The following is an 11,522-nucleotide window of genomic DNA, read 5'->3' on the forward strand; positions in this document are numbered from 1 at the left end:
ATGCAGTCACTGCGCTGATGAGAGGCAGTGTTGGCAGCACCAAGTTACCCTCTCACGTGTTATTGAGCATGCGCTATCCTGAGCATCGCTAATGGAAGAAGAAATGTACCTCCCACTCAACTCCCTCCCCAGCTGATAAATTGCCAACACAGCTTCTGAAACTAACAACCTTCGACACCATCAGGAAACTGGTTGGTGAGTATAGAACCCAGTGAGAAAAACTGTTTTCCAAACCTACAATACTGCAACAATTTCAGTTTCTGACTGGGTAGACTACTTTGAGATAGGGACAATGAAGGCATATACAACGGTAATGAAGTTCATGCTTGAGGGAAGAGCTTGCACCATGGAATTAAAAAGACAAGGAATGTTTACAAAGATATTGTTCAACTTTCGTTTGTTCCCTCCACTAGCTCAAAATATAACCACATAGCCCAGCTGCCAACTTGAATAACCTTTTTTTTTTTTACCTTTTACGAGATAGAGCAAGCCTTCCCTTGCTTGATTCCCTTCCATAACATGTAAGTCTTCCTCAATAGCAAGATGTTCAGTGAGCTGTTATCTATGCGTGCTCCTCATCCTGGTTCCAGGTAAAGCATTCTGCTCTTACAACTGGAATAGATATGTAGCTGGATATAAGCAGTGCTTCAAGTCTTTGTGAATTTTGCCCTTATGTTTTAGATAACTATCAAACATGGAGCAGCTACATTTAAAATACTTCTAAAAACTTCTGTAAAGAAAGAGTTATTGCTAGTTATAATGCCAGACAATTGTGATAATTCTATGTGGGGAGTGTTTTAAATTAATTAATAACCTTAACTGAAATAAAGTAGATGGATGTGGGCTTATTTGAACATTCCATTTCCTTCTAAAAAAGATAAAGATTAGTTGTTCCAAACTTTACATTTTTCATGTATTTTGACCATAGATTTTATATAAGTAAGAAAAATGTCTTCTCCAATGAACTTTAAACATTCCCTTTTCTCTAATGGAAGTATGAGAGACATACTGGACTTTTAAAAACTTAAGCAGTCTCCACCAACAACACACAATTATACCTCCATTTCAAAAGGCTCATTACTCATATACGAGCAGTCCTACCAATGGGCTTGAAGTTAAACATGCCTTGAGACAGAGCACATCAGTTTCATTCTTGTTTGAAGTTTCTGTGAAACCACAGTCTTGAATTTACTGTAGTAAATTTCTGCATTCTTATGATTTAAGTAAGAATAAATAATTATGAAATTAAAATTCATTAAATGAATTGACTGTACTGGTGTAAGCAAGCATTAAGTTAAGATACACTGGAAATGAAAACAAACATAAAAAGACAATTCAGTCTTGGCTATACAATGAAAAGCATCTAGTTATTCATAGTTCATTGACCAATATTTTTATAATAAATGAGGCATTAAGAAATTGTGCACGAGAATGGTGCTGGTTAAAAAAAAAAATAAAAAAAAAATCAAAATAATCCCTCAGTAGATTTGTCTTTGTGAAATACAGTGTCTTTTTGAGCTCCACGTATGTATTTATTTGACTATTGTTTATATAACTAAAAGATCAAAGAATAAAAGGTTGATATGCACAGGAGAGCTTTTCTGAGATGTTTTACTTCTTGATGCACAGGCAATCTAAACATTAATATTCATCATGTTCTAATTTCCTTATTCCTATGCCAAGCTTGGAACCACTTAGAATTAAGACTCTCCTGTTTTGCTGCTATTATGTATTGTTTTATCTGCTCTCAGTTCAGCTTGTACAGTGCCACCTAAATAAGCAACTGTGCATGATTGCTTTCCAGCTTCAAACTGTGATTTATAGAGGAAATAAAATTCCTGATTTTTTTTTTTTTTGGGGGGGGGGGGGGGGAAGACATCTGCATGTCCATTTTAACATACGATTGGAATCTTATGATCCCTGTCTTGCAATTGTAGTTCCTCTTTCTGCATATTTTTAAGCCCTTCAGTAGGGCATCCTGATCCCTTGATGTTAATGCAAGTTCTTATTGTCTTCAAGATATCCCAGTTTTTACTTATAGTGTTTGTCTAGATCCTTTATATTTTTTGCTACTCAGCCTCTTGGCTTCCAAAAATACATAAATCCCTACCTTTCCATTTAGAATCTGTGGACCGGAATTTGTTGTAAGCAGTGAAATAATCAAAGTTAATAACCACTGAGAGATTCAAAGTATTTCTATAGCTTGTGATGCTTCTTCAAATGGTTACACTGATGAAGGGGCTGAAGCTCCGTCTGGACAGTTAATGTCAAAATCTTGTCTTTATAAAATGGCATAATGTGAAGATATATTTTAAAAAAGCAATACTGCTATAAGAATAGGAACAACATTGTTGACCACTAGATGAGTGCAGAGTCTGGATCTAAAGATCTTAGAAACCCTAAGAGTTCTGATGAATGTTGCAAGGCCACAAGCAGAACTATTTTGCCTAAAAACTCTCAGGACTTCAGGCTCAGGAATTACTGATATTGAATCCTTTCTTGGGGGATGGGAGGGTACTGTTTCAAATGCCTTCATGGTATATTTCACCTGAGTGAAATACTCCCCATCCACACAGATGAGGAAATCATGCTAAATTCTTAATATCGATCTTTTATGTCTGGTGCCAGCACAACATCATATGTCAATGCTTACTTTTAGTTTTTTGTGGGTTTTTTTTTGCAGGGGGCAATTAATTCCCCAAATCAGAAATGATAAAATGAAAAGGAATTTTGCTGCTGAATTTAAGCACAACTGGGTGTTATCCAGAGGTTAAATTCTTTTCCTGCTTAACATAAGAACATAATAAGAACATAAGAGGCATACTGGTTCAGAACAAAGGTCAGTGTAGCCCAATATCCTGGCCCCAATGATAGCCAAAAATGGGTACATGGGGAGGAGTAGAGAACAGGCCTTGCACGTCTGATTCCTTCCTCTAAGCGTTCTCCCATCTCTTAGCTACAAACAGCTGAACAATTTCCTGAAATGGGTGTAGTTCCCAAGTATTTAAAAACCCTTTATATGTTTCAGTTCTGTAGACTTGCCTGGTCTGCCTTTGAATCTATGGAACCTTACAATACCTGCTAACTGACGACTAATAGGAGTTGGGTGCCTGGATTTTGTGGCAAGGAATATCATCAGGGACTCGAGTCTAATACTTCCTCTTTCTCTGTATTTCCAATAATAAAATAGCTCTAGAACAAATCTGGTGATTTGTAACTATATAATGAGAAGAAGTGAGACTGTATTCAAAATATGGCCATGCCATCTTTAAAATATAAATGCAGGCATTGTGGTCTGAGACAAATAAAATGGAGTGGGTTTGGGCTGGATAGGATACTAATAAAGTGTTGATAAAAGAGTAGCCTGTGGGTTGAATGAGGAGATACTCAAGCCATTCAGGCAGTGTGCTAGGGGCAAAGAAAAAAGGCGATTACCTTTGAGTTATTCAGGTCTGAACAAAAGAAGAATAGCTGACAGAAGCCTGTGGACATTTCTGAACCTTGCCAAGGAGCAGGCAGACATGAAATGAGATATCTGTTCAGTGGCACAGTCCAGTTAGGTTGCTCTCAGCTCAGATTAGAATAAATTCTTGCATCCATCTTCCTTGATTTTTCAAACGTGTCCTTTTTCTTTTATTTTTCCAATAAAATTAATCTGTAATGATGATATAATGATATAAATTAACTTTCTGAGACCATGTTAGCCATTTACATTTCCCCATAGTAAATATATGAAACAAGCCACTGACCAAATGCAAACCTATCTACAGCAAATCTTCCTGACTGTAAGTAAGCAAACAGCAAAGGCCCTCAAGTATTCTGATGATGTGGCTTGTGTAAGGGCCTATGAGGCTAGACAGAACAAATCTTTTATATTCTGTGCCTACTGTAACCAGCCACATCTCCTGCTGTTCCGAATCACTAGGTTCAAATCATTGGCTTCCATGAATCTTGTAGATGGAAATGTTGAAGACAGAAAAACTCTAATGGGTCATTTTGGATAGCCTCCTGCCAGGTCATGATTATTCCTTCCAGAGCTATGTTAGTGCCTGATGAAGCACTCAGCATCACTACCCACAAATGAGGCAATATTGTCCACAAACATAGACAAACAGGAAGAAGATACGTTTGAATGTGGTCAATAGTTACCTTCGTCTGTAGCCCGTGTTTTCATTCTGGGTTGTATTTATTTTTCTTCCTTGCACTGGAAAAACAGGAAAACAGAGGCTGTTTTGAAAAGCCCCAGAAGAAACCCATCAAACCACTGAACTGATGAATTTGTGTTGATTTTCTTGTGTTTAAATATTGAAGAACGCTGCAAGATAACCACAATCGAATGTTTCTCATATGTCTGCACATTTTCCATATATGGTGTTTTTTCTGGTTTTGCTTGCTTTTGTTTTGTTTTGTTTTGTTTTTATGAGAAAATGTGTTGATTTTGTGGAGTGGGAGATGTTCTGTTACCTACCAGTAGGTCTCTTATGTCCCCTAGAGAATGTCTCATTTGATCATTGGGTTGCTCTTGGTGCCTGATAACTTACAGGTCTTTCCTAATGTCATCTGATCACACATTTGGCAATTTTTCCCTCAGAAGAGCTTCTAATAAGATTGTCACACTCAGAGTGATGTGTATAATTTTAATTTCTGGGGACAACAGAATCATTTTCTGGAGTGATGTCAAATGTCTTTGTTACCTGAACAAAATGCTGAAGGTTCTAGAAAGCTTTTTATGCCAGCCTGAAAGAGCGTGTTAGACCAACTCCATAGTTCATAAAATCTGATGGAGTGAGACCCACATGAGGGAGGGGGATTGTCAATGCTAGTCTTAAGTGTTCACTTTTAATGAGATTTTCCAAGCTTGCAGTATCAACATTCTCAATCTGCAAGTCCTTTAGAGTCCTTAATGGTTTCTGACTTCGCCCATGGCAGTAGTTGTGAATGTTTTTATCTAATCTACTTGGTGATGAAGCTGTATTCAATTTCATCTTGTGATCAGATCTCTGCAATGCACCTACATCCATTTATATCACAAGACCAGAGTCAAACTTCAGCCACAGTTTATTTGTGAACGGGTGTTTCATAAGCAGCCTTCAGCATCTCCACTCTATTATTTGAAAAGACTTTTTTTGTACATTTTTCCCTCCCTTAAAATGTTATGATCCTTGTTGCAGAAACTATCTCCCTTTTTGTGTGATTCTGTGTCAGTGAAGATGAACTGATGTGCCTCGAGGGATCAAGACTGTCAGCCCTAACTCTGTTAGATGCCTTCTTGGCCAGTGGAGCTACACACCTTATAGTCTCTGCAGAGCTGTAGACTCTCAGGTAGCACTGTAAAGCTCAACAGATTACCCAAGCTTTGGGAAGAAGGGGGAACATACCAAAAGGGTATAATGACAACAATGCATTTTTATGTTCTGAATGGTGAGGATTTGAGAATATCCTTGCTCTCATGACAGACAGTTATGACTGAACGTGAGTCTTGACAAGTGTATTTCTATATTCTGAAATAACAAATAAGACACTTTCTGCCTGACCACAAATCCTTCTATCCAGCCAATTTCATCATTCTACCAAGGTTGCACCTAATTTGCTTGGGGTTATGTTTTCATGTATATGCATAAACTATTCCTAAAGAAAATCAAAATTTACATGTGTGTGAGACAGTGTTTTCTGTCATTATCTAGCAAGATCTCATAGCTCTTCAGTTCCAGTTTTGAATGTATTTATCATAGCAGGTAATATTTGAGACTGAGTGGTCTAGTTTCTACATCTCCTTTTTGTATTACTTTTGCTGCTTCCCTGGCAAAGCATGACCAAGGTACATGATGCACATCCTCGAGGGGTTCAAGGCTAAGAAAAAGCTTTTTCTTTGTAAAAAAATCTTCCTCTGTGACAAAATTGGAAGGAATTATATTTGCTATGGTTGGTTAAAGAGATACATTAAAAGAATCAGTCCTTTATTTTAGGCAGACATTCCAGTCCAGGACATTGTTTCCCTCTGTTGAGCTGAACTTAGATATGAATGGCATTTATGTACATGCTGTCCTGAAATTACATACCTTCCTGAAACAGAGCCCAGGCAAGATGGGGTAGGAGGGTGGATGGAGTAAAGGTTTGATGTGCTGGTGAACTGGGAGATGTGCAGAGAAGATAGCGTGGATTACTTTGCTGGAGCTCCAGAGAAGCTACAGTGCCCATTGGGATCACACGGCTCTCAGTGGCAGAAGTCCCCACTCATTCAGCAGGGGCAGGCTGGGGCCAAATGTTTGAAAAATGTAGGCTTATTATCCCCAGGTTTCTTACACAAAGATTACTACTGTAATATGTAATGTGGCTTTTCTCTGAACTGACTATTCTTCTTATTTGTTGAGCAAAATTGCCCGTTTTTCTCCTTGACATATTTACACAAAGTACCTTTTCTTTCTCTTGTCTTTTTAGGTAGGATTCTCTGTCAGCATGTTTTATTTGGGAAATAGCATGTGACACTGATGGATCTTCCCCTTTCCTTTCTTTTTCTGATGGAAAAACACCTGCAGCATAGAACAGCCCTGGAAAAGTTAAATAAGAACCTGTGTGCTGTGATGCGCTGCGGTAGTAAATATATTATAGTGTACACTGAGCAGCATAAATATGTAAATATTTTATAACATGCGTACTTACACATCCTACCACTATTTTTCTTGCAGTGCGTACACTTAAGAAACGCACATCAGGTTACATGCATCTGGTGTAGTGGTGGCAGTCTGCTCTGTTTATAAAATACTGAATATGTAAATCCCTCCACTTTTTACAACCAATGCTTTAGGTTGCATTTACTGTAAACAAAGATGTATTTTTGAGGGCAGTTGGTTTGAGTTTATTGTTTATGTAAATCTCTCAGAATGTGACATAGCCAGATAGCTTCCTATGTTGTGCTGATCCACATTTTAGGCCAGCAGCCAAAGTATTTTATCTTTTACTTCATTATAGTGATCTTCCAATTAGCTGTGGTCTGTAATACCCTGATTTTGGTGGCAGTGGTTTGGGGAGGATTGTTTGATAGTTCTGCTCGAGAGGCAAAATGAGGGGCCTTATTATAGAAAGTGCAGAGGTTGTGCAGTAGCTGAGTTCTGTTGCAAAGTTTGCCGATAAGGGAAAACTGGCCCTTGAGCATCCATTCTATTCTGTATATTAACACTTCTAATCTGCACTGCTGATAAAACTGCAAGCCATTTGCCTTTGGAGGAATTAGTTCTGCCTCACTTGTGTAACCAGGCGATGGTGATTAACCTTTAAACTGTCCAATATTCTCAGCAGACTCCTGCTCCAGATTAGAAACTATTTAGTTATGACCAACTAAATTAACAACATTCCCTCCTCTGAAGAATAAGATTTGGAAGGTATGCATTTTAAGGTGGAATGTGTCCAGTGTCCTTATTTGTACAGTGCTTTTGCAACATGAAATGCATTTGTCATTTAAGAAGAAACAGAAAGGAGAAAGGGAGATTGATTTCAGTTTGAAACAGTCCATAATTAGTTGTATCCAGGCAGATATTTGCTTGATTTTGGCTTAGGGTCCTGCTTTCGATGGCTGAAACCTGTTTCTGACTTTTCATTCTTAAATAAAAGTTACGGAGCAGGGGTAAAAGGGGCAGGATGGTGCCCTAGTAGGGGCAGCAGTTTAGGAAAAAAAGAGTTCCTTCCTCTGAAGGGAAAAGCAATTTTCTTAATTCTTGGGGAGAATGATTTTGGAAGTTTACTAACCTTCCTCTCACAATCAGACAAAACAAAAGATTTTTTACGCAGTGGTTACAGACCAACATATCCAATGGACTTTAGCTGCTGTGATAACCTAGTACTGTACCATTGTATCTACATATTTTAAATGTGTAATTTATCAATTGAAACATACCCTTCAATACACGTGCCATAAAAGAAAAGAGCAAGGGCAATTATGTAATAGTATAGTGTTTGTCTGACATGCCTTAAATCCCCATATTGTTATTCCTCACTGAATAACAAATACACAATCCCTGTTAGCAATGTTTTCCGTTTTACCAGTTTTATATTAGCTGCCTCCTTAAAAATTGCTAATCTAGATACTACATTAGTAGGATGTCAGTCAAACTGCAATCCACAGTGAAGCCTTCTTCATATACCAATTTAAATCATTCATGGTCCTTTCTTTGGCATTATTCAAAAGATCATAATAATTTTCTTGTGCCCACAGCACAAAAAAATCAATTATTTCCCCACAAAGACTTGAAAGTACTTAGCGAGTGCTGTAAGAAAAGCTGAGGGTTATATCAAATTGAAATTGCACTCATTACACACAACACAATTAGTTGCCACTAGTCTGGCCGGTGCTTTAATTCTGAATGGCATATCTTTATTATTACAGAAACAAGCATGCAAATGGCATTGTTCAGGATTTGCAGAAATCAATAGGATATAGTGCTGTGTGTTTGGTGGCCACTGTCACTCAGTCTGCTGTGGATTTGAGATAATGTGTGTATTTGAATTAATGAAGGGAACGTGAGACATCATAAGTGACACCCAAATAAAAGAAATGGGTACATGATATTTGTAATTATTCTACTTGTGTTTTTGTTGTAAATACTTGTGCTTTTTGTTTTTTAATCAAAGGATTAATTGCATTTTAATAAGGCATTATGATTTTCAGAGCTTTAGTTAATTAAAACTTGTAGTATATAATTATGAAGTGATGCTGAGATTTGTCTAAAGATCACCCATACATTTAGAATATGTATATTTTTCCTTGTTAAGCAGTTGCTGCATTTTGGGGGGAGGATGGATTATATTAAATGTTTGAAAGATGACGGCGGTTCCAAATGGATTTCAATAAATGGTAGCTAGGAACGTAGATTATGTCGTTGGACAAATGAAAGTGGAGCAACTACTGGGGCTGGAAACACTTTTTGGCTGCAGTGATGGAGCATTAGTTTGCACAAATGTTAGCTTTCAGCAGCAGGAGTAAGAACAGATGTATTTGTTCAATGTATCATATCATTCCGCCCATTAGGTCACAGGGAAACTGCTACGGTTTGAAATCCAGAGTGCAGGCCATACACACTCACTGGTAGTGCATGGTAAAGGTCATTTCCCATGTGACAAAAAGGGTTTAAAAGGAGGAAGAAGGTAGGTGTGCATGTGTGTGTGTGTTTGCGTGTCTGTAGATGTCTTTGAATACCAACTTGTTTTGCCAATAGAGGTGAATATTCCAGGTGCAAAGCTTTACTCGCTTGCTCTAACCTGGGATATATCTATGTTAGAGAAGGAGTGTTTCCTGAGGGAGTATATTGTGTATGGATTGACAGACTAATTTCCAGATAGGTAAAACACTCAGAGTAAGACAGTATAAGAAATTTAAAATCTTAATGGTACAAAGCTATCCTTTGGCATTAGTGTATATTGGAAAAAAAAGTGAATTTTGCTTTGCTTTAAAAATAAAGAGGGGGAAATGTTGCTGTTGAACAGTGCAAGGTTGTTTTTTTCCATGTTGTGTGAGCTATAAAACGAAATACATGTTTATGCAGAACAGTCTTGTATTCCTATCACATAGCCCCAGGAACCAGAAGGGGTTTCTGATGTTCTCTCTTGAAGGAAGGGTCTTAAATTAGACTTAGCATTTCCCATTTGGAAGCTTGGCTCCTGCAATGCTCAGATATTTATTTATTTATTGCACCCTGGCTTGCAGATACTTTTTGAGACAAACCCACTCAAGAGCTTAAAATGTTCCAGGCGAGGTGAGGAGATGAAGCCTGGAGAGAGGCAAAAGAAAGAACAGAATTCTCAGAAATTTACGTTGACTTCAGCACTCAAAACAGGATTTTATGAGGTATCTATAAATGGATTTTAAGTAGGATTTTCCCATGTTTTCTCCCAAAGCTGATTTAAAATCTAATATTATTAGATTGGTCACAGCCTTCATATTTTAGCTGTCAAACCCAAAGCCTGAAAGGTGATTCATTCAAAGCTTGCTAAAATATTTGCTCAGCAGCACAATAGTGTGTGATGGAAAATAAACTCCTCTGGAGCATCTCACCCTATCAGCCATGGCCTGCAGCAGGAAAAGAATGAGGGAAGGTCAGTCAATTATGTGTGGTAATCACCGTAAGCATATTATCTGAGACACAGATGTCTTCCCTGACCCCACACGACATAGCTATTAACCCCACAGAAGTATAAAAATGGGGAGGAGGAGGAGCAGGTCCCCTAGGTAAAGCAGACCTTTTCACTCCAGGCTTGTCCGGCCGCTCCGCCGTGGCACAGCGGCGAGGACGCTGTCGCAGGGAGCTGGCCCACCAGCCGACCCCAGCGCACCGCAGGCGCCTCTCCTCTTTGGGGACCTTTCTATAGACCTAGTCATGTGAGATAAATAGTCACGGTGTCGGAAAATGAGGCTGACAAATTGACTTGTGAGATGTTCCAGGAGCGGAAAGAGCCGTGGCATGCCGGGCGCTGCCTGCGTGTGCAAAGGAACAACTCTTGTGTCCCCGCGTGCACATGCCTTGTTGATGTTTTACTGCTGATAAAGTATAATGCCACTATCATGCAATCATCTAATGCTTCCCAAAAACAGAGATGATTTTCTCATTACTCTGACTGAAGCGCTGATTACCACATAGAGCTCCTTTTGAGTTCAAGTTTCATCTATATTTACTTCAGAAAAACGATCAGTTGCTTGTTCAAGTGAAAGGGATTCTTTTTTCAGTGTGATTATTCAAACATATCAAGTAAGCAAAGCAGACTTTTAAACCGTCTGTTTAAGCTGCTGAAGTTGAGGAAACAGTCAGAAGTTTGCATGTTAAATTTGGTTACTGTGTAGGAATTGCACGCTGGTAAGAGATGCAGCATCCCTCAGCAGCTATAAGCTTTCTGATCCTCAGAGTGGCTCTGATTCTTACAGCTTTTGGAAAATCTCTTCTTTAGGCAATTGTTTGTTACCTTTTGGGAGGCCATTTTGTATTTTCTACCTAAAAGATTAATGACCGTTAAGTAATGTAACCTACTGCAGTGCTACACAGCATACAGTCTAAAAGAGTCCGTGGCAGACCAGGTTCATATTTTTCCTCCTTTTAAAATATTTGATTGCAATGGCATTCCAGCCTTGTGCTATCAGTGTAACTGGTCTGCACTGGTACCAGTGAATACTAGAGCATGAGGGGAACTCTGGCTGTCAGATTTGCCATCGAATGTAGCAGAGCAATGCCTAGATTTCCCTTCTGACAAAGAGAATTATTAAAAGATATCTTTGATATATCTCCTCTCATTGTGGGACTGCACATTTCCCCACATTGCTAAGCTACAGGTTACAGAAGAGGGAAGAGCTGTGTAGAGCAACTGGCATGAGCCTAACCATCAGACTCCCCAGAAAGGGCAATCTGTTAAGAGACATGAGATTTTGACATGGTGCAGAGTGAACACTGGTTGTCTCTGCCACTGACACTGGGAATGACCTGGGAGTGGATGAAGAGGATGATGGAGACGGCTCACTAGGACAGCTGGGGCAGCACGGGCAC

This window comes from Numida meleagris, chromosome 3 (assembly GCF_002078875.1).
Source record: "Numida meleagris isolate 19003 breed g44 Domestic line chromosome 3, NumMel1.0, whole genome shotgun sequence".
NCBI classification, from domain to species: Eukaryota; Metazoa; Chordata; class Aves; order Galliformes; family Numididae; genus Numida; species Numida meleagris.